The 20,364-nt window shown below is 42.3% G+C and overlaps 1 protein-coding gene and 1 long non-coding RNA gene across 3 annotated transcripts in view; both read right to left on the bottom strand.

Moving 5' to 3' along the window:
- Positions 1 to 20,364, bottom strand: part of ZNF385D (zinc finger protein 385D) — a 1,001,169-nt gene that overhangs the window by 696,526 nt on the left and 284,279 nt on the right. The gene's annotated exons all lie outside the window — the stretch shown is intronic.
- Positions 18,734 to 20,364, bottom strand: part of LOC138430916 (uncharacterized) — a 28,170-nt gene continuing 26,539 nt past the window's right edge. Inside the window, exon 2 of the long non-coding RNA XR_011253449.1 lies at positions 18,734 to 19,184. This is a non-coding gene — a long non-coding RNA (uncharacterized lncRNA). The remainder of the gene's footprint in view (positions 19,185 to 20,364) is intronic.

Raw genomic sequence — 20,364 nt, 5'->3', positions numbered from 1 at the left:
AGGAAGCATCATGAACAGGCCCTCCTGTGAATAGTTACAGCGAGGAAGAATTTAACACATTCCTTTGGAGTCTGGCCAGAACCCAGAAAAATCTTCAACAACACCTTGGCTTTTTAAAAACCTTTACCTTGTTACCTCCCCTTCTTTATTCTGTAAAAGAAACTACAGCCAAACCCAGGCAAGATGGCTCTGTGGTGGGACACCAGGCCACAATCCTCCTGGTCTGTGGGCTTTTCGAACTGTCTCTCTTCCTTGCCCAACACCTATCTCTAGATTTACAGGCCTGTTTGCAGCAAGCAGTATGAGCTTGGATGTGGTGATAAAAATACAGGGGATATACTAAAGACTGTGGAAGGGTGGGATGGAGGAAGCAAGGAAAGTGAGACTAAAGGGAAGGTCCAGATTTGATTCTGAGTGCCCTGGAATAAGAAAGTCGCCTAAGGCCATGCTGTTTGCCTCTAACTGAGGTTCCCTGGAAGACTCAGGCCAAGTTAAACACTGCTGCTCTCAGTCCACAGAGAAGCCTGTTCACTTCTCTGGTTTCCAGGCACTTTCCTTCTTCTCAAAAGTACAGACTTCTAGCTCCTAGCACCTCAAATCACCATTGAACTAGATGGCTCTCCAGTCATTAAAAAAAGCAGCTTCCCTCAGGGCAGAGACAGTGGGCTTGGTAAGCTGAGTACCCTTGGAATGTAGCTGCTGGAAACAAAGCCAGGTTCTGGTCAAAATCCAGACCTGTGGTCATCTTCAAGTCCCAAGTTATTCATTAAAATCACAGTTTAGAGACAAACGCAATCACATTCCCTTTCAGGTCCCTGCTTCTCATCCTCTGAATGACCTCAGTTTGAAGTTAGTTTCATATAAAGAGGAGACCGGGGGTGAGGGGAGGGAAAGGAGCCCGTCTCCTCTGAAGGAGGTTGGGGGGAGAGGAGCAAACCGACCTGACTTCCCCCTCATCAACGCTTCACTCCTCAGGGCATAGGAGTTTCACTTTCCAGAAACTCAGTCTTTCCTGAAACTTAATAATTCCCTTATTTTTAAGAAGCATAAAAAGCCACACTCAACGGCCTTTCTTGAGGAGAAATACTGGTAAAGAATAAAAAGCATGACCCCTCGTCCCACGTGTGGCATCTACGATGACGTGAAGAGTTTGGGCTTTTAACTTCTCTTCACCTGTAAAAGGAGCGTAGTACAGCTTTCCCTGCTATCTGAGTGAAGTGTTCCGTGGAAGCTTTCCTAAGTGGAAAACTGGGATGAAGCGAAAAAGCATGACCTTAGTCTACATTGGCTGACAAATGCAGGAAATGAACTGAGGTCAAGCAGAGATGCCCGCAGGCACAGTTCGCGGCCAAAGGAGCCCAATGCTGCGAGGCTGAGTGTAGTTCCGGAGGGCTGGGAAGGATTCGGAGGCGGTGCCACTCTGAGGGGCAGGGTTTAACCAGGAAGAGTCCATCTTGATTCTCCCTGGCAGATCTGTTTCTTTCCCTGCTTTTGTTATTATAATCAGACAGAACGGCCTGCCGCAGAGAATCCTGCCCTCTTCCCGACTGCTAAGGGAAAGGGCCTTTGTTCAGAACCCTGTCCACCTGTGCATGGCAGGAAGGACGAAATTAACACAGCCCGCCCTCCCCCCAACCTGAGGCTTGCCATTCTAGGAGGTGCTTGCGATACTAAGCGGCCTTTTCCTTTTGTCTCCTCACCTCCGGCATCTCTGATCCATAAAAGAACCTGGCATCCAGACCCCAACAAGAGGGTTATTTTGAGACGGTAGTCTGCCATCTCCTTGGGCAGCTGGCATTCTGAGTGAAGCTGCATTCCTTTTTCTAACACCTCGCCTGTGGGGTTCACTGGCTTAGCTCTTGCTGAGCAGAGCGAGCTTGGACTCAGGGGCGCTGCATCTGTCACAGCTGCGGCAAAACAAATGCTGAATGCTGGTTTTGCTCTTCTTCTTCTTTTTTTTTTTTTGTAAAAGCAAAAGTCCTTTTCAGATTTCTTTCAGTTAGCAAAACCAACTAATAATGTAAGCCTTCCTAAAAACAAAGTTGCATAAAACAGCCAAAATTTGAAAAGCGGGGGATGCCTGTATTAACTTTCCTCCCTTTCAAGTTTGTAGCAGGAATTACAGGAGGAGGAGCTTGCATGGTAGGAATACGGAACTGCTCCCTGAATTCAGGGATACATCTAGAAGTTCCCTGAACAGGCTGAAATACACATTTTAGTGTCATTAAAAAGTGCAGAAAGAGGTTAAATGCCAACCCCATAGACTTCTCCAAGGCAATACACTCCTTTCTAGCAGGAGAAGCATTTAAATCTTTTCAGAAAGCAACTTTTTATAAGCTAGATTATTTCATATAATTCACAAATGGCTTTGCACCCTTTAAAAGGGCAGCTTATTGTATGTTGAAAGGAACATACTTATTAAAAACTTATTACCTTAATTTTTTTTCTGCTTATCCTAGACATTGATTTTTAATGATCCCAGCATGTTTTCAAGTCTTCCCAAGTGGCTTTGTGGTAAAGAATCTACCTGCCAATGCAGGAGACACAGAAGATGTGGGTTCAATTCCCTGGTAAGAAAGATCCCATGGAGGAGGGCATGGCAACCCACTCCAATATTCTTGCCTGGGAAATTCTATGGACAGAGGACAGTTCATGGGGTCACAAAGAGTCAGACATGGTTGAAGTGACTCAGCACACACACACATACATTTCCAGGGATCCTCAAATCTAGTTCCTGAGTATTCTGGTGCCAAATGGGGTCGCAGAGAGTCGGACACAACTGAGCGACTGAACTGAACTGAACTGAAGTAACCCTGCTGCTGCTGCTGCTGAGTCGCTTCAGTCGTGTCTGACTCTGTGCGACCCCAGAGACGGCAGCCCACCAGGCTCCTCCATCCCTGGGATTCTCCAGGCAAGAATACTGGCATGGGTTGCCATTTCCTTCTCCAATGCATGAAAGTGAAAAGTGAAAGTGAAGTCACTCAAGTCATGCCCAACTCTTAGTGACCCATGGACTGCAGCCTACCCTGGGTAGACATTAATATTTCCCTAGAATAATTTTCTGTTTCGGTGTACCTAGATGAGGGTACACAGATGAAGATGAAGACATCAAGAGTGAAATTCCCAAAGGGTTTACAGAAACTGAAGAAGGAATTCATAGGGCCTGGGCCCCATCTTAGACCTGTTCATGCTGATCATGCTCGGCCACTTCTCCAATGGGCTCTGAACTCTGTGCTTAGTGCCTATGGAAACTACAACAGAAAGATAAGACCCCCTTCTGGACAGGGGAATCTTGAAGATCACAGCCAGGTTACTCATCGCCTAAGAGAAAACATTGGAAAAGGCAATGGCACCCCACTCCAGTACTCTTGCCTGGAAAATCCCATGGAGGAGCCTGGTGGGCTGCAGTCCATGGGGTCATAAGAGTCAGACACTACTGAGCGACTTCACTTTCACTTTTTACTTTCATGCATTGGAGAAGGAAATGACACCCCACTCCAGTGTTTTTGCCTGGAGAATCCCAGGGACGGGAGACGTGGTGGGCTGCCATCTATGGGGTCGCACAGAGTTGGACACGACTGAAGCAACTTAGCAGCAGCAGCAAGAGAAAACATACTCTAATCACCCCTGCCTCTGGACAGGTCATAAATTCTTTCTGTATCTATTGGAGTGTAACCACAGGTTTATTGATTATCAACTGCTGATCACCTAACACTTGAATGATGGGGTTATTGTGATTGTACTTACCCTTCCTTTGTTCTATGTGAGTCTCAAGGAAATTGGGGTGGTGGGTTCAGGCACGTACACATGGGGTATAAAAGATTGTCACAAATGCTGGTCAGGGTCTTTGGCTAAGAGGAGACTCTACCTTGAGCCCGCCAGTATAATGAACTGCACTCCACTATCTGCATTGTCCTTCTGAGTGAGTTTGTTTCTTGGAATGCGTGGCTATAACAAAACAAGTGTCAACAGCTGCGTGACTTGCCTGCCTGCACCGGCTAGTTTGCTCTGAAGACAAAAGGCAAAGACAAGCTGATCCCGAAATGATCAGAGTGAAATGAGTGAAAGCATTGATTACGTCAATGCAAGAACAATTAGATACATCGTCACCATAAACAGCCTTTGAAATGTTTCAATAGCTATATTCTCATCCATTGCTATCATCTAGCTCTTAGCAGAGAAGCCACCTCTCCATTTTTCTATGGATGGATCTACACAAAAAGGATTTTGTCCACTGCCTAATACTAGAAGATTACTAATAAATGGTAGTTGAACAAGAATCTTACATATCAGTCACTTCTGACTGCTGTAAGTGAAAATTATACAAGCAGGCTCTTTTCCCTTTTAAGATTCCTGATTCAAACCTAAACTGGGACTGCCTGGCATCACTACTGTAACTGAGCAGGACCTTAGGAGGCCTCCCTAGGAGGGACCACCCCCATGTCCTCCGCCTGCCTTTTGTCTGTAGAACAACGTCAGTCAAAGAAAAAATTTAATCAGAGAAATGAGAAAAATGCAGAAAGGAAAACAGGCAAGACAAAATAACATTTTAGTGTTGAACAAAGTCAAGGACCTTTAGCTCTTCTTCCAGGACTATGGGTAATATTCTGCTACTGCTGCTGCTGCTGCTAAGTCGCTTCAGTCGTGTCCAACTCTGTGTGACCCCATAGTCGGCAGCCCACCAGCTATGTCCTTTGAGCTGTTTTGCAAATCCTGAAACCTCCACCAGATGGGAGAAGCTAACTGTGTGCTGCCCCCAGGCAGGAAGCCTCTAGACCAGTTAGAACCAGAAGGTTGATGACGCTGATGCCATGACCTCATTACCAACCAATCAGAAGGATGTCCACAAGCTGACCACGCCCTGCTCCTGGAGCTCTATGACTCCTCCCTACCTGCTCCAGGACAGGACACACGGTCTTGAGGGCATTAGTCTCCTGTGGTCCCTTTTGCCTGTCAGAGCAAAAAAACTACTTTTCCATATTAGGCACTGGTGAAGAGAGGCCAAGTTTTGGCAACACCAGATGGCTCAGTGGTAAATGATTCACCTGCCAATTCAGGAGATATGAATTCTATCCCTGGGCTGGGAAGACCCCTTGAGAAGGAAATGGCAACCCCCTCCAGTATTCTTCCCTAGAAAATCCCATAGACGGAGGAGTCTGGTGGGCTATAGTCCACGGGGTTGCAAAAGAGTCAGACACAACTTAGCAACTGAACAACAATTATATATTTCTATAGTTTAACATTCACCATATAAGAAAACAATCTTTTCCTTTCTTCAAAATGTATGCTTCCACCCTCCACTCAATTCTCATCTGATTACCTTACACACACTCCATGAAGTCGACCATGTCCTTACCTTCCCATCCCTTCTTTTCCCCAGCATCGATGCCCTCTCCTGTGATAATGGAGGAGGGAGCCTCTGACCATCGAGGCTGCATCCTCCCACTTGTCCTCTGGACCGAATCCCTTTCACCTCTTTATATACGGTACATCAGTCCTGTTGCTTCACTGGTGTCAAAACGTGGTCCTCAGACCCACAACATTAGCATTATTCAGGAACCTGAATCAGAAGTGCAGAGGGTGCTTCTGAAGTCTGGTCAGGTCTGAGGAACCACTGAATGACTCTAGTGGTCCTCAACACCAACTACACATTGAATTATGTGGGGAATTTGCAAAACATCAACTCTGAGACCCCACTCCCAGAGATTTTGATTAACATAACCTGGGATTGGCCCAACCACTGAAATTTTAAAAAATTCCAAAGTGATTCTAGCATGACACTGGAGTCAAAACCACTGGAGATTGAAGGCTCTCTCTCCTAGATGGTCAGTCTCATGCCCACCACTGGATTATACCCATCAACATATATGCACACCTTAATCACTTACACTTTTCCTCTTTTCCAGTTTCTGTCACAATCCCCCTCCAGATTCTATATATTTGAAACCACACAGGATCACCACGCTTTCCTCACCCCCACTCACTCATCTGTGCACTCCAATCTGAACTCTACCTTTTTTTTTTTTGGCCACTCCACACAGCATGTGGGACCTTTGTTCCTAGAGCAGGGATTGAACCCCTGTGCTCTGCAACGGGAGCTCAGAGTCTTAACCACTGGACCACCAGAGAAGTCCTTGAACTCTGTTCTCATCACCATTCAAAGCACTCTTACAGGTGTTGCCAGTGAACTGTTGCTCCTCTGCCCTCATCATCCCATTCATGTTTCCTCTCTCTCTTGAACAAATATATATATATATATACATATATATATAATTTTGCAATGCTCCATGCCCTTGTGTTTCCTCCTCCAGAATGACTGCTCTTTTGTGAGCCTGTCTTTCTCTTTCAGACTGCAGGAGTTTGGACATCCCCAGGACTTAATCCTGGGTTCTCTTTCTTTCAGGCACACCCTTTCCAAAGAAGTTTTGATCCCTTCCCTTGGATCTGAATATCATCTACATAGACACCTCTTATCTACCCCATATTTTTATCAGAGCTGTAGATTCAAACTGTATTTCTGCCGGGAGCCAGCATGGGGAACTCCGCCCTTGGCAAAGGTCATGAGGAAGGAAGCTCAGCATTACGCAAAGGTGAGATCGAGCCTCAGGAAACCCCCTGTTCCCAAGCATCTACCCCCAAAACCAGAGTCTATTTTATGCTCTCACCTACATCTCTAACTTTACAGGGGGCTCTCCCCCGTCACCATTTCTCTCAGAGAAGGAGTTAACTTGTAGCTCCAGTTAATAAAAATTCCTGGGCGTGACAAGAGTGTTTCAACTTACAAACTCCTCTGAAGGTTCTCTAGCCTGCCTGAGCGGTTTCGTCCAGCCACATGTGATTGTTTACAGCCTCCCAACTGTGAGACGCACGAGATGCTTTAAAACTTTCTAAATACAGACTCTTTTGAGAAGTTAGAAAATTATTAGTATAGTATAGTGGGTTGATTAGAAATTATATTGGTGAAGGGTTTTCATTTGTTGAGCCAATATTTGCTGCTAAAATCTCCATATTCCCTGCCCTTATAATGAATATAAGTAGCATATAGGAGAAATAAGTATTAACCTTTAAGATTAATCATGTTAAACTTTAGGCTAAGTAAATTCCTTTCTTGATTGTATCCCACTACACCCTCACCCTATAGGAATGCAACTTTATTAGGAGGGTGGCGCTTGGTTTAAGAAAAAATCACCCCTGGAAAAAATAAGTTTTCTGGTTGACTAACCATTATCAGAAAGGGCCATAAAATGTCAGCAGGCCTCACAGCCAGAAGATGATGTAAAACCCCTAAAACCTTTGTATACATTTATATGAAGCACTTGATTTTGACAAGGGTCAGGTCTGCTGACCCTGCGTGACTCTGTATTCATCCCTATGTATAATAAAAAGTATATAAGCAAACCTGAAAAATAAAGAAAACAGATTAGAGTCTGGAAAGACTGGTTCCTCCGTGTCATTCTTTCTTTCTCCTTCTGGCTGAATTCCCATCTGGAATGTGGGTACTCACCAAGCCTGCTAATTTTGCCTGGGCTTCTAAGATTGGACCGGGGAGGCCTCAGTGCCTCCTCTCCTTAGGGAGAACGGAAAGACACCTGTGGCCTACGTAGGCGGTGCAAGCTTCTTGTCTCGAAGCTTTATTGGTATTCCATGTAAACTAAGTTATTCAGCCTCTTTTTATCCACTTATTTTCCTACTACACTATTCTTCTCTAATCTCTCATTCTGTCTGTAATTAAATAAGTTTTCTCCTAGGACGCCTACTCCGTCTCCCCGTCGAATTACCCTGGATCCACTGGGGCTGGACCCCGGCATATTTCCCGTTTTCTCTTGTAATTCTCACTGACATAGCCATCTTCACGTGCAATAGTTTAAAATGAGTGTCTGCTTTCTGTGAAAATTGTATGAGACTTCATCATTGTATGCTGCACTGATTAAATTTAAGTTCACCTGGAATAGATTGCCTTCCCATTAAACTTTTTCTTTAAATTTGCCTTTTTCCCTGACTACCCTCAAAAGAGCATATTTGGTATTAGAAGTGGAACAACTTTCAAACAATCCAAGACTCAACAGAGAAGAGAAAATTGTTCAATACTGGTATTCACCTGAATACACCATCTAAGCTAAAAGTGAATTTGTCCTGTTCAGCCATGACTGAAATAAAGAAGCTTCCTTGTCAACAGACTACTCCAAAAGTTGGCTGCCTTTGTAGAGCTAAGACTCACTGAAGGTCCCACATGTAAACCACAAAACTTTCCGCTTACCCCTCCCTCCCCCCATGCAAACAATCAAATGGACATTTTATGTTTTCTGACACACACCTGCCCTTGTTTACCACAAGAAATCCTTTCATAAAGTAATTCCTAGCAGATATTCTGAAGAGCAGTTCTAACTACCTACAGAATGTCTAAGGAACCAATTCTAAAAACAAAAACAATAAAAGAAACAGGGAATAGAATGCCATCAGTTTAGTTCAGTTCAGTTCAGTCACTCAGTCGTGTCCGACTCTTTGCGACCCCATGAATTGCAGCACGCCAGGCCTCCATGTCCATCACCAACTCCCGGAGTTCACTCAGACTCACGTCCATCAAGTCAGTGATGCCATCTAGCCATCTCATCCTCGGTAGTCCCCTTCTCCTCCTTCCCCCAATTCCTCCCAGCATCAGAGTCTTTTCCAATGAGTCAACTCTTCGCATGAGTACTGGAGTACTGGCATGAGTACTGGCCAAAGTACTGGAGTTCCAGCTTTAGCATCATTCCTTCCAAAGAAATCCCAGGGCTGATCTCCTTCAGAATGGACTGCTTGGATCTCCTTGCAGTCCAAGGGACTCTCAAGAGTCTTCTCCAACACCACAGTTCAAAAGCATCAATTCTTCGGTGCTCAGCCTTCTTCACAGTCCAACTCTCACACCCATACATGACCACAGGAAAAACCATAGCCTTGACTAGATGGACCTTAGTCAGCAAAGTAATGTCTCTGCTTTTAAATATGCTATCTAGGTTGGTCATAACTTTTCTTCCAATGAATAAGCATCTTTTAATTTCATGGCTACAGTCACCATCTGCAGTGATTTTGGAGCCCCCCAAAATAAAGTCTGACACTGTTTCCACTGTTTCCCCATCTATTTCCCATGAAGTGATGGGACCGGATGCCATGATCTTCATTTTCTGAATGTTGAGCTTTAAGCCAACTTTTTCACTCTCCTCAAAGAGGCTTTTTAGCTCCTCTTCACTTTCTGCCATAAGGGTGGTGTCATCTGCATATCTGAGGTTATTGATATTTCTCCCGGCAATCTTGATTCCACCTTGTGTTTCTTCCAGCCCAGCGTTTCTCATGATGTACTCTGCATATAAGTTAAATAAGCAGGGTGACAATATACAGGCTTGACACACTCCTTTTCCTATTTGGAACCAGTCTGTTGTTCCATGTCCAGTTCTAACTGTTGCTTCCTGACCTGCATACAGGTTTCTCAAGAGGCAGGTCAGGTGGTCTGGTATTCCCATCTCTCTCAGAATCTTCCACAGTTTATTGTGATCCACATAGTCAAAGGCTTTGGCATAGTCAATAAAGCAGAAATAGATGTTTTTCTGGAACTCTCTTGCTTTTGCCATGATCCAGCAGATGTTGGCAATTTGATCTCTGGTTCCTCTGCCTTTTCTAAAACCAGCTTGAATATCAGGAAGTTCACGGTTCAAGTATTGCTGAAGCCTGGCTTGGAGAATTTTGAGCATTACTTTACTAGCATGTGAGATGAGTGCAATTGTGCGGTAGTGTGAGCATTCTTTGGCACTGCCTTTCTTTGAGATTGGAATGAAAACTGACCTTTTCCAGTCCTGTGGCCACTGCCGAGTATTCCAAATTTGCTGGCATAATGAGCGCAGTACTTTCACAGCATCATCTTTCAGGATTTGAAATAGCTCCACTGGAATTTCATCACCTCCACTAGCTTTGTTCATAGTGATGCTTTCTAAGGCCCACTTGACTTCACATTCCAGGATGTCTGGCTCTAGGTCAGTGATCACACCATCATGATTATCCGGGTCAGGAAGATCTTTTTTGTACAGTTCTTCTGTGTATTCTTGCCATACAATGCATCATCTCAGTTCAAAGAGGCATTAGTAATATGTTGCTATTTCTTCATTTTCCTAGTGAGATAACTTTCTCCACAGAAAATGTTCACTGACTCCAGTTATGATGCCTGAATCCTGGCAGCAAGTGGAGGTGGGCAGGGATGGACGTGCACACAGAGAGGATGAAAAAGAATGAAACAGGGTGGACCAGGTAAGACCAATCCTTTTATTAGAAATGCTCAAGTTTAAGAACACTCATTTATAGGTTTCCTGGATTCCTTTTCGTGAATACTTCAATCAAAGGATAATTTTCTAGGCTCATTATCTGAGACATCCAGCTGGCCATACAAGGCCCAGTGAGTGAGTGAGTGAGTGAGTGAAGTCGCTCAGTCGTGTCCGACTGTTTGTGACCCCGTGGACTGTAGCCTATCAGGCTTCTCCATCCATGGGATTCTCCAGGCAAGAATACTGGAGTGGGTTAGGGAATGCTTAGCAAACCCTCTTTCAAAAAACTCATGTCATAGGTCTCTATCAGAAGTTGTAAATTATATGGCTGTTATGTCATAGGAAGTGTTTCCAGAAGCTTGGTGTCTACATTTTTTCGGAGAATGTTGGCAAATCAAAAACCTGAATAATGAGACACATTTGGCAACATGACTGTGAGGGGGTCATCATTTGGTGATCATAACAGATGATGCTGACAAGAATCAAAACCTGAGAAAATGATCCAGCTGTGAGTGCTACCATCAAGCACACATGTATCCTTATTTATTTATTACTTCTGCTCCTGTCAAAAGATGCGTGGATATGGTATTGAGATGTTTTGTCTCCACACTCACAGATGAGGGGGGGTTGCAGCACTTTGAAAAGAAAAATCACAGAAGGCAGAGTGTTTAGCAAGGCAAGGAAGTATGCAGCAAAAGCAGTAATGCCTGGTCACCTTGCTGACATTATCTTCAAGACAGAAATCTCCAGTGGTGACAGCAGAGGGCAATCAGTGTGTTTTCAAACTACGTCTCAGGCACAGCTGTCAGGAACCTGGATCATAAATAGTGGCAGGTTGTGGGAGTACATGTAATAAATTGGAAGAAGGATTTAGGAAATCACTTTTCTATGTAGGGTACAGTTTCAAAATAATATGGACAGACAGGCAAGGATAAGATCCACAAAGCTGAATCTGGAAAACCTCGAGACTAAAGATTTGAATACAATTATGTTGTTTCTCAAAAAGTGTGTCCAAAAAATGTATGCAAATTAAGCTATCTTCCTTTATTTCAAGTGAATTCTCTAATTTAAGATGCTACAGAACCAGTTTGGTAACATAAGTTTAATTCCTTATTCTCACAGTTCTTAGCTCATTCCTTTGATCAAGGTACTTAACCTCCACCTCCTAAAAACTACTGATCAAATATTCAAATTACATAATTCACAGATTTATAGTGAAATATAGGGGTACACATGCTTTTAAAACTGTGAAATAACATAAAAGTGAAGAATTATTATAATAATGACTGAGGCAGAGATGAGCAAGCCATTCACCAGACCAGTTTCTCTTGCCCCTAGGCACAGAGCCAGCCTGTGTGCTCCTAGCAGACTGATGATCTAGAAGGCTGAGTGTCTTCACTTCTTGTTGGCTGGAAACACCCACATGAAGTCAGGGCCAACTCCTGACAGCTATCTGCCTTAGTGAGTAAAACTTTACTGGACCATAAACATGCGTGAATTATCCCTGGTTGCTTCCAAACTAAAATAGCAAAGCCGAGTAGTTGTGACATAGACTATGTAGTCAGAAGACCCTAACATATTTTACTATCTGGCCCTTTGCAGAAAAGTTGCCATCCACTACGTTAGCACAAACCAGCACTCTACAGATACATTGACATTGTTAGATTTGATTACAAAACATAGTATAACCACAGCTAAGACAAGGACCTTACATTCTCGTCAAGTTATTGTCTGTTTCTTGCCCTAGTAGGCCTCCCAAAGATGGTGACTTGCTTTATGGTTATTTTTTTACTTCCTTTCATATTTTTAATGTAACCAGACAAATCAGTGTTTTGGAACGATAGTGTTCAGTTCAGTTCAGTTCAGTTGCTCAGTCGTGTCTGACTCCTTGCGACCCCATGGAGTCCACCCAAACCCACGTCCATCGAGTTGGTGATGCCATCCAACCATCTCATCCTCTGTCGTCCCCTTCTCCTCCTGCCCCCAATCTTTCCCAGCACCAGGGACTTTTCAAATGAATCAGCTCTTCAAACTGATGGTGTTAGGAGGATGTTTATCAACAGAACATATACTCGTGAGATATTCTTTGGACAGCAATGGTTATTTGAATATCACAGATTACTCTTGAAAGTGATGTCTTTGTATTTCAAGTTAGATAGTAAAATTAAACAATGTACTATTTTCTCACTTGCTGTGGCCACCATCTGTTAAATATATACGTGACAGACTGCTAAATGTCTGCCAATACCCATTTCTTCCAATCCCCTTATATTTTTAGCTAAACATATGGCTGTCCAGAAGAAACTAAAAAGATCATGTGACCCGGTCTCCCTTGCAAATAGCCATGCTACGTGTCTACAGTCTGGCCCAAGGAAGTAAGAGGAAGTTCAGTGTATGAATTCCAGGTGTATAAGGAGGATGCTTTCTCCTTCCTCGGCTTCTGTTCTGTTTGCTGAAAGGGAACATGATGGCTGGAGCTAGGGAGTTGTTCTTGTAACTGAAGGAAGAATTTAATTATTGAGGATGATGGCTCAACAAGAGAGAATCCCTGGTGATTTCTGAGCCATTATACCAACCAAGGACCTCCTGCATGAGGTCCTCCTATTCACTTGAGTCAGAAATAAACATTAGTTTAAAAAACTTTTAATTTTGAGTCTTGTCACTTAGGCCACACTTAATCCTACCTGATAAAATAGATAACAGAGTGCTGTTATGATTTATTCTATTATAACAGAAATTAATGATTTATTGATAATGAGAAAAGAAATTAGAATGGTGAGACAATTTTAAAAGAAGAAAAACTAAATAACACAGTACAGGAGTGATTAGCCAGAAAACTTTAAGAAGAATGCTATTTTTGAACTATATGAATGGCCCTTGTCTCTCCTATTTCCTTTAATCAATATCCCTGCTAGTCTGCCAGTAACATGGATTTGACTGAAAAGGTCTTACAGCAGGAATGCAATAATGAAATAATGTATTGGGTTGGTTATCAAAAAGTCTACAAATAATAAATGCTGGAGAGGTGGTGGAGAAAAGGGAACCTTCCTACATTGTCGGTGGGAATGTAAATTGGTGCAGCCACTATGGAAAACAGTATGGAGATTCTTCAATAAACTAAAAAAAAAATAGTTACCATATGATCCAGCAATCCCACTCCTGGGCATATATCTGGGGAAAACCTCTTACTTATAAAGATACACACACCCCAGTACTCGTAACACTACAATTCACAATAGCCAAGGCATGAAAGCAACCTAAATGTTCAGAGGAATGGATAAAGAAGATATACATATAGTGGACTATTACTCAGCCATGAAAAGAATGAAATAATGCTATTTGCAGCAACATGGGTGGACCTGGAGATGGAGTAAGTCAGACAGAAAAAGACACCATACAATATCACTTACATGTGAAATACACAAAAACAACTTATTTACAAAACAAAACAAAAAAGGCTCACAAAGAAAACAAACTTATGGTTGCCAAAGAGGAAGTAGGGGGAGAAGGATAAATTAGAAGTTTGGGATTAACAGACACATAGTACTATGTATAAAATAAGGAAAACCACAAAGTCATAATGTAAAACATAGGAAACTCTGTTCCATATCTTGTAATAAATTATAATGTGAAATTTAAAAGTTTACATTGTACTATTCTTTACTTTTGCAGTGGGTTGTGATCATAAGAAAGATTGGATTAGTAAAAAGAACCTATAAAGATGTATATTTTATACAGCTAACTGTGGTATGAGCTAATTTTCTAGATCACTATATTTGCAACTTTCAAAGAGAAGCCATGCTAAAGAACTTTCTTTTAATTATAGCAAAGAACTTCTGAACAGATTTTCTTAAAAGATTAAAACAATTTATTTGTCTATTTCTTACTATTTCTGAGACGTGGGAAAGAGTAAAACAGTTATATGAAAATGTAGCATGAGAATGATGCTGAATAACTTAATGGAAACTTCCTTTACATAACTTTGGAGGCAAATTTATCAATTCTAGAATTATCCATGTTTTCCTTTTACTCTGTATATATCTGTTATAATGTCATGTTGGGTGGACCACCAGTGCATTAAACAGGCTGTTTTCCTCAGAGTCTCTTTTCTGTTTCTATTATAGTTATCGCTGTTATTATTACTGCTATATTGCTCCTCTATCGCTTCAATACTAGCATATAGATTTCTTCACTCCTAAGAAAAGAAAACACACACACACACACATACACACAAGCATGGCTGACTCTTCTCCATTCTCCATATCATATTAGAGGATGTGTTCAAACTTGCTCTGTAAAGTTTTCTGCAAATATAATACTAATGGCTATAGGATAGTGTTCTGTGATAGCCTATAGTTTTTATCTTTCTACTTTAAATCCACCCTTCATTGCCTACTCTGTAATACTGTTGATGGACCCATTAAATATTTCTCATTTGTCAGCGAAAGTGTTAGTCGCTCAGTCGTGTCTGACTCTGTGCGACCTCAAAGACTGTAGCCCGCCAGGCTCCTCCATCCGTGGGATTCTTGCGTGGGTGTCCGTCCCCTCCCCCAGGGGTCCTCCCAGGGGCTGAACCCAGGTCTCCTGCATCGCAAGCGGATGCTTTACCGTTGGAATCCCCAGGCCTGCTCTCCTTTGTCCTGGGCATGAAGTTAAGCTTTGTCAGCAGGGGGCACGAAAGGGACCCGGAAGAGGAATCTGGGTCTGGGGCGCTGCGGGGGAGGCCCTTGCAGGACAAGTCGCTGATACAACATCCACTTCCGCTCCTAGCAGCTCCTGCAAGGTCCTGGGCATGTAGGAGTGGTCTGGGGCCAGCTCCCCTCCCCACTCCTCCAAGGGGCTCAGGGCCTCAGGAACGTTCGCTCTCCAGGGCATCTCGGGCGCCGTGTGTCCAATGAGGTCTTGATTTCAGCCCTGGGAAAGGGGTCCTTCCCCTTCCTGGCGATTCTTTGTCTGCACTCACCCCGAGGGGAAAGGGATCTTCCCTGTGCATGCTCGTCCTCTACTTTTAGAGCCCTCATTAATCAGTGCTAACTGATACCTTCTCCGCTGGAATCAGTATGTGCTTTTCTGCCCTGGGAGTGGTCCCAGGTAATAGATCTTCAAAGAGGGGCTTCGGGAGGCTTGGTGGCACCCTTGGGCTTGACTGCAGAGCTGAGCTCCGGTCTAATGGCACATGGAGCTCCAGGAGCCCAGAGCAGGCGGTGACAATCACAGTTAATCAAAGCGGCACCTGTGGGGGACTGTGACACAGTGCCAACTGCCGCAAGTGTCTGGAGAGCCCAGTGGCTGCTGCACCTGACCGCTGTGGCAGTGATGAGGACTGCAGTGGAGGACAGATGTTTCTAGGAGCCTTTGAGCACTTACAGAATAAAAATAACAAGTGCTCAGCTCAAGTCACAGCTTGAGGAGCAGGGAGCTAGTGGGGACCAGGAAACATTATTTGATTTTCTGTAACCCGATGGCTGATGTCGCTAAACACCAAAATATTTAATTGTGGACGTTGCTAAATGCCAGCAACAAATGCAAATCCAGAATTCATTGCCTTCTCCCCTGCAACGGAGCTGGGCTCTGTAGACATCTCCTTCACTAGCTCACACTGCTGCTAAGTCGCTTCAGTCGTGTCCGACTCTGTGCGACCCCATGGACTGCAGCCCACCAGGCTCCTCCTCCGCCAGCTCACATAGTGTCCAGCTTTCCCAGCACTAGAGGAGGGGCAGGTTTCTCTTCTGGGTCCTGCTGTGCTCCTGCAGCAGCCTGGAAGCTTCTCTCATTGATGCAATGTCCAGTTCCAGCCACCATACGGCTGCTCGGGGCCAGTCTGGCTCAGCACAAACTAGCATTGGCCGGGCACCTCCTGTGGCTGGCTTCTGCTGGCACCTCCTAGAGCAGTCCCACAGCCTCAGAAGACTATCCAGAAGTCGTGCCCCCCAGGGAAGTGCACATCTTAGTCTATGGTGTGCGGGAATCTTCTAGATCCTTTCCACCCATCGTGCACCACGGTAAGTCCCCTACACAGTCAGGAGTTCCATTCCAAGAGCATGTTCCGGAGTCCAATCTGTTCATAAATCCAACAGGAGGAAATGGCAACCTATTGCACTGTCTTTGCCTGGAATATTCACGGACAGAGGAGCCTGGTGGACTACAGTCCATGGGGTTACAAAGAGTCAGACACGACTGGGCACGCATGCACACCCCACTAATGACTGGCTATAATACTGTACTGTACTAGATTTATAATACTTTTGCACAAATAATACATAAAAAACAAACATAAAATACAGAAAAAAAATTTAATCTTACAGTATATTACCCTGAAATGTGCAGCAGTACAGTACAACAGCTGGCACTTGTTAGCAGTACCAGCTACATCACTGCAGCCTTTACCCTTGCTTCTAGACATCATGGGCTTGAAACAAAATTACTGCACCGCTGCGCTCTATACAGGACTGCATAGGAAGGCACACAAAAGCACAGTCACTTGCAGCGGGTGCACGCACATGACAATGTGTGCCCGACACATAAAGTGACTTACACGACCAGATGTGTGAATGCTCACATCTTTGAAAGTTCACAGCTTGAAAGCTCAAGGTTCGTATGTAGGGCACTTACTATATTTATGTCCCTGTGATCCTATTCATATATCTGTTTTTACTATGCTCGCCACAGTTCTGCTTATTTATTGCTAGCTGGTCCCCTGTCATACCTAATAATTTCTGAGGTTTAGGTTTCTGTGTGTTTTCATCTTCTCCTGAAGGATGATATAAGAGGCATTAGCTGCGAGAAAACAAGAAAGCACAAAAACTCCCAGGAATCATTTGTTTTTAAGTTCTTTATCACGATAATTAAGTTCCTTATCATTCATCTATTCTTGAAATTATCTAAAGAAAATTATGTAATTAAATAATTATTTGGAATGTTATTAATGCTTAAGTAAAGTTAAAATTATTAAACATATTAAAATTTAGTATTACCAAAAACCTAGTATAAGAAAAATGTGAAGACACAATTTGGTCCTCTTTATTGATAAAAATACTGAATATGTTGGGTTTAGTGAAGCCAAAATCTTGGAAAGTTTTCTTAAAATTAAGAGCAAATATTTTATATATGCAATTCTTTAGCAAAGATTAATATGAATGAACATAACAGATGTTACATAACAGAAATACAATTTTGGCTTTGCCTCTTAGACCTTAGGGGAAGCTCAATCACTCATGTGTGCAGTCACCCGGGAGTTATCAAGGGTCCATTCTCTTCTAGGTCCAAGAATTCAGTAGGTGATCTTAGAATCCTGGTGTTCAAAATGCTTACAGTTTAGCGAGAAATTTTTTCACGTGAAAACCAACTTACCAACTTAACATCTGCTCATGAAAAAGGAAAAAAGAAAATCTATATGTTTTTTAAAGAAAAAAAAGGAGATTTAACTACTCCATGATTTCTGTTTTTGTTTTTTTTTATTTTGTTTTCAATTAGGTTGAAGTTTTCTGTTGATTAAAATGTATTCTTCAGGGAGAAAGAACAGATAAAAAGCACAAAGACTACTCTGTAAGGCATCTCAACGTTGAATCTCAAGACAATAAGGGATCTGCAAAATCCTGTTAGCTATGTTTGTCCTTATTCTTAGCCTAAAATAATGAAGCAAAACCACGAGTATAGAGTTTTAAGGACATTTGTCAGAGGCTTTGTTCTGTAGAAGCCAAATATTAGAAACTTAGAGAAAACCTGTATCTGTAGGCACATAAAAAATATGAGTTAAAGTGCATAATAGTCCTCTTTGTTCTTTGATTGCTGCCCAGCTAGAGAAGCATGAAACCAAAGCACTTTGCTATTTGCCTCTTTCTCCAAATATCATTATATCTAATATTAAGTAGAGATTGCTTTTTAAAAGGTTTAAAACAGGTTCTATTTGTGCTAACTCCTAAAGAACAAGTAGGATTTCAGTAGATAGTGATTAAAAAAAAAAAGTGGAAGAAATCTTTAAATCCTGGATGTACAGTATTTGGGAATCACAGGACAGCATATTGTTAACAGTTTTTTTTTTTAATAAAATGTTTATTACTCTCATATTACCTAAGTTCCTTTGTATTTAAATATGTATCTCTCTCCCTTATATATAAAGTCATGACATCAAAGATTCTATTGATCACTTCCTTTTAAACAATTATCTCCTTCACATTTTGACTGTTTGTATTGCATTTTCAAGTAGTATTGCTCTTCCAAAAAGTCTCATGGTTCTTTGGGCTTTGGAATATTTGATACGCATGTTATCTTGCTCTTACACTTGAACAGTAATTTGGCAGGTATTTTGTCCTTAAGCTTCACATTTTAAAAACATTCATAAATATGTAGACATTGCACTACGGTCTCTGTATTATAATTTTGCTCAATAGAAATATAAAGGCCCTGTACAAATGAATCCTCCAAAAAAGGAAAAGAAGACAGACTTAGAAGTGCCAGACGTTTATTGGAGGTAACGCTTATGAGAGAGAGAAGTATGGCAAGGAAAAATTCCAGACGAAGACACAGATCTGACACCCGTGGAAAGTGAGGACAGGATGGAAGAGCTTCAGATAAGGTGAGGTTCCCAGAAATCTCAGCCATCCAGCAGGGAGCCGTGGTCCTACAACCACCCATCCAGGGTCCTGGGCTGGGGACAAATGGTTGGCACTGAGCATCTCCACAGGCTCAGGAGCCTCCATTTCCGCACCAGGAAATGCGGGCTTCCGGATCAACGCTGCGGCGGATCTTGAAGACAGTGTAGCTGCAGGCTCTCAGCTCCTACGCGCCTCCCGGCTGACGCGCGCACATTTCTTCTTGAGGGCACACTTTCAAGTCTGCCAAGGCATCATCCCTTTCCAGATGCTTGGAAAGTCTTTCTTTAACCTTGAAATCAACCTTGAAATTAAATGATTTTATATTATTGCTTTATTTTTTCCTGGACCACTCCATGTCTTAATTCTCCACATCCATTTGAATCTTTATTCAAGGGATTTTTTGTGTGCCATCATTTTTTTTCCCCTCTTCCATCAGATGGCATGGGTACTGAGCTTTTCTTTGAGAATTTTCTTAAATATTTTCTACCTAGTTTGATTCTGGCAAGTATACACTACAGTATATCCCACTTCTATGGGGGTGAGGCTCTAGAGTTATTCATCTGCCTCCTGACTATTCTGGAATTCAGCATGCTGTGAGCCTGGGATAAAATTCTTCCCTTTAGAAATGCTGCTTTAATACACTGCATTTTCTACTCTCTCTGACTTTTCCAGAGTGCAGCTTTTGAAAAGCTATGGCCTAAAATGAAACATCTTTATTTTAGTTTTGTTGCTATTGCTGAATAACTATTTTAAAAAACAAAACTGTTGGAGTTTCCCTGGTGGTACAGTGGTTAAGACTCCACACTTCCACTGAAGGGGCACAGGTTGAACACCTGGTCAGTGAACTGAAATCCCATTTGCCATGTGCTGTGGCCAAAAATTTTAAAACAAACAAATGACAAAAAAAAACCACAAAACTATTCTTCATTTTATTTGGTTTGGAAAGAAAAAAAGATTTTATTACTTGGCATTATTAAACATCTTTACTATTCAAAAAATTAATTCAGTATAAATAAATTTTTAAAACTAATTAGGAAATAGGCTATTGTTGATTTAACGAATATTGTATACTGTATTTCAAAATTCTTGAATCATAGAGCTGGTATTCACCATATTATATCTGCTAATGCCATGTTGGACTTCTTGTGTGGAATTCATTTTGAGGCTGCTTCCCTATGTGATTAAAGAATATGACTTTAATAATACAAGCTGAAAGTCTGAGGTTAGTTTTGAAAGTGGAAAACTGGAAATAGAGTGGATGGTAGAAGATTTATGCAGAAATTCAACCATCCCTCAAGGAGGAATCAATTGAGAACTGGTAATTAATATAGAGCCAAAAAATATACATTTGAGGGATGTTTGAGACTTAGGATGGAAGAAACATGGGCTTCTTGAATTATCATAGGATTTCTTGGAAAAATAGAAAAACAAAAACTGATCAATTATAACCAAAATCTACTGGGAAAAAAAAAGAAATAGAG

The sequence above is a fragment of the Ovis canadensis genome, chromosome 26 (genome assembly GCF_042477335.2).
Source record: "Ovis canadensis isolate MfBH-ARS-UI-01 breed Bighorn chromosome 26, ARS-UI_OviCan_v2, whole genome shotgun sequence".
Taxonomy (NCBI): domain Eukaryota; kingdom Metazoa; phylum Chordata; class Mammalia; order Artiodactyla; family Bovidae; genus Ovis; species Ovis canadensis.
Note: the sequence above shows the minus strand (reverse complement) of the source record. Positions and strands in the feature narration are given on the sequence as shown.